This window comes from Amphimedon queenslandica, unplaced genomic scaffold (genome assembly GCF_000090795.2).
Source record: "Amphimedon queenslandica unplaced genomic scaffold, v1.1 AMPQUscaffold_13145, whole genome shotgun sequence".
In the NCBI taxonomy this organism is placed as follows: Eukaryota; Metazoa; Porifera; class Demospongiae; order Haplosclerida; family Niphatidae; genus Amphimedon; species Amphimedon queenslandica.
In genome coordinates, this window is record NW_003546619.1 from 11,124 (window position 1) to 14,995 (window position 3,872).

The 3,872-nt window shown below is 35.2% G+C and overlaps 1 long non-coding RNA gene across 1 annotated transcript; it reads right to left on the bottom strand.

Moving 5' to 3' along the window:
- Window positions 1–3,030: 3,030 nt before the first annotated feature.
- On the bottom strand, window positions 3,031–3,575 carry LOC109584949 (uncharacterized). Its single transcript, XR_002186240.1, has 3 exons — window positions 3,539–3,575; window positions 3,379–3,461; window positions 3,031–3,141 (listed from the first exon to the last, which is right to left on the bottom strand). It is a non-coding gene; the product is annotated as an uncharacterized LOC109584949 (long non-coding RNA).
- Window positions 3,576–3,872: the final 297 nt, after the last annotated feature.

A 3,872-nucleotide genomic window follows, 5' to 3' on the forward strand; every position in this document is an offset into this window, starting at 1 on the left:
TACTCTACTCAAACTGCTCAAGATTAGCTAATTAGCTGCTGAACACTGTAATTATATAAACATGTGGTTAATTGTCATAGCAACAATCAATTTGTTTCCATGGTATTTCATTGAACTTCTTTATTAGTTTTTATCACTGCCAATATTAGCAGCCACGAATATAACCCAACCTACAATATGAGCCACAAACCATAATTTTGGGGGAACCATGTTAGTCTGTTACCATGACATTTGTGATGACAGATGACAATAATCTCTGTTGTGTGTCTTTTTGCTTGATATTAATTTATGTACATGCATGGCTGTATGAAAATAGAGGACATGCGTGCTAAGTACATTCATAGCTTTTTAGTACCATATATCCAACTCACACAGTAAATTGGCCGCCATGTTGGATGTCAAGTTTATTAAGAGTTCAATGGGGAAAAACACATTTTCTGGCCTTGCTACCTTCTTGAGGTCTTTTTCGGAAGCTTAGAACGCATCCTGAGGATCTAATGGGGTCTAGTAGTCACCTGAAAAATTGCTATCAAGAAATACAGAGCAGTTTTCTGGTACCAAGCCTTTTTCTATCTTTTCTCCATTGCTGCCAATGAGAAGTTGACGTCCAAGGAACTAATTTTTTTCTTGAAAGTTATTACGGTATGCAATGAATACATTTATTTTGCAATGTATATACTTAGCACGCATATCCTCTATTAAAATGGTGGGTTTTATTATAAACATGGTATGTATGACAGTAGTCTAGGTACATGCATATACTATTGGGAATGAAAATGTAGATGTAGATGTACATCTACACATTAAAAATAATAATAGGAATAACAAGGTACATGCTACAAATTAAAGGATGTATTGATAATCAGAATGGCATAACAAATATCGGCCTGTTTTTATAGCATCAGTGATATTGTTTCTTTGCATGACTCTTGCCAAAATAGCAAGACAAGGTCAAATGCATGAAAATAAAGGGTTAATTAATTAATTTTAAGACATTTATGTGCTGAAAGAAAATGTGAAAGAAAATCAAAGTGAGAGAGAGAGAGATTATTCACATGGCAAAATTCTCTCAAGTTTCCAAGGAGGGATTAGGCATTTTATGCCCTCTCCACTCAAAGTGCTCAATATTTCACTCTCAGCCGCTGTTAATGACTCAGAACACCTTTTCTGTGCTCACACACGGAGCAGTGATATTCTCACAAAATACATAAGCTTTCAGTTACTGTGCTACTGAAGTGTGGTGAACAGCAGGCTAAGCTATCTGGCCTTGAGAACTGGAACTGGGTGTTTAAAAGTATTTAATGGCCAAACTCTCACCTCCCTGCCTGCCTTAAAAACCAGTTGTTATGGCTTGTACAGTTACATGAGTGCTGACGCTAAATACTCAGGGCCTATGATTATTATCTAACACAACTGGGCTTACCACTACATACTGGAAGGTATCGGTTTCCTTTCTCCTGGCACTAAACTTAACATGTTCTTGACCATGTGCTTTAGGTGATTATTATTTATTAGGTGATATTATTAAATAGGGCTGGGTTTTGGTTTGGCACTTAATGAAATACACGTATTTATGCATTGACATGTACATGTAACATATGTTCAAAGAGGGAAAGAGAGAGAGAGAGACAGAGAGAGGAGGGAGAGAGGGTTGGGACAAAGAGAGGACATCAAACTGTAGAAAGACAATTTATTGGGTACTTCTTGAGTGTTAAATTTGGTAAACTTGTGGCTATACTATACATGTACAATAAGCATACACATAAACTGTACCTGTATGTGCAATGCATGAATTACAATGGTAGGTATGATCATGAAAGCACTCTAAATTACCAACATATGCATGCATGATAGTCCATATGGTATGGTATACAAAAGTACATACTAAGAATAATGACACATTTGAACTGGAGAAGTACATTGATCGAGGCAAAAGAACAAGGCACATGGTAGGAATAAAGCTATGAGATCCATCAACAATATTCACTATATGCTTTTATCTGTAGTGTCAAAAAACTAATAAGGGCTGGCCTTAGGTATGTACATGTATAAAAACATGCACTGTATATATGGGCACACATGCAGTACTGACTAATTGTATACTTTTTAGGCTGCTTTCATCTACCCTAATTGTTGACATACAGGTACATGTATACACCTACCTCAACCTAGCTTGCACAATATGAACTGCTGACTATGCTTTGCTGTGGTGAAAGGGCTGGCCTACATACATGTATGTAGGTACTATGTACATGTAGGTACATGTGTACATCTATTATTCCGATAGGATGCATGTACATGCAGTTACTATTTAGTCTAACTTTTGTTGATTTAAGACTTTATGCTCCTCCTCCAAGGGGTTGTCCCATCTGTCTACTCTCACTTTGTCTCTGCTTGAGTACTGGAAAGCCTGCGTAACCTGACTTTAGAAAGAAAAATGTTCATTGTTACAAAGGGCATATATTTCTGTCTCCCTCCCTCCCTCCGTCTCTCTCTGTCTGTCTCTCTCTCTCTCCTTTGCTACAATACACTATTAATAACAACATGATTGGCAATAATAATATGATAACAAGTAACACTACCTGCAATGCTTCTTTCTCTTCAGGAGACAATAGTGAAACAAACATTAGCCTTTGCCTTTAGAGAAGAGAAAAAGATTGTTACATTAAGACAATAGTTCAATTACTAAAGTGTTGACTATCACTTAATGTGTAAATCCAATTGTGTAAGATCATGACATTAAATTTCTAATTCCTTAAAAATGAATTACTATATAGCTAGAATATTTGGTGGAGTAAAATTTTGGTGCTTTTGGCGAATTGAAGTCCGTTTGCTAAATTTATAGTCACCTATTTGATGAAGTTCCTTAGAAGCATAGACAGAGTAAAAATTTTGCTAAAATTTTAAGCTCCGAACCTCTTTTGAAGCCAATTTGCCAAATGTTAACACTCCAAATTTTCTATCTATACGCTATACGATTGTTCGATTACATTTTTATGCATGTATATGTACATCTCTTTGTACCTTCAATACAATGACCACTGGCAATATGGTAGTATCCACAGAGGTGTACATGCAAGTTCGATTTTGATGACTTAATTTTCTGCAATTATGTCATTCAGATAGTCCCAATCTAATTCCCTACAAATCATAATGATAACAAAAATAACCACTATACACTGAAATTCATATTTAATATACAAGAATTATAATTACTCAAATGTACATGCACAATACATGTATATATAGCATACAGCACATAATGATACAATGTTATTATTAATAATTTTGTAATAAAGCACTTTAAAATGGATTGACTGTTGATACTGATAACAAGATTACATGTAAGTACATGCACGTGTACATACTGCTTCTTACTATTGTTTTGTTGCCAAACTGTGATAGGACAAAATTGCAAATCTTGAAATACGTGTAGCTACATGTACATGTAGTTTAGCTGACTATAATAGAGAAAGAGAAAGAAAGAGAGGATAGGGGAAGTTAAAAATAGTGGTGTGTGTGTGTTTCAATTACTTACAAAACCACGAGATTAATGGACCAATCTTGTCCTCACTTACAGTTTAATGGCAGTTAATAAGCTCATACAGATGATACAGAGACTGAGTAACAAAAGTATTTGGCATAGAGAGAGAAATAGAGGGACAAATTAAAATATACAGTAAAAATAGGAGTGACAGAAACACAAAGAGAAAGATATTACATGTATGTACTCTCAATATTGACTCAACCCACTTCTATGACTGCCCCAATAACGTTAAACTAATAATACTAGACAAATGTAAAACATTGAAGGGGCGAGCCTAAGCAAGCGAAGCAATATGCATACATGTACAATAGATCTTGACAGACTA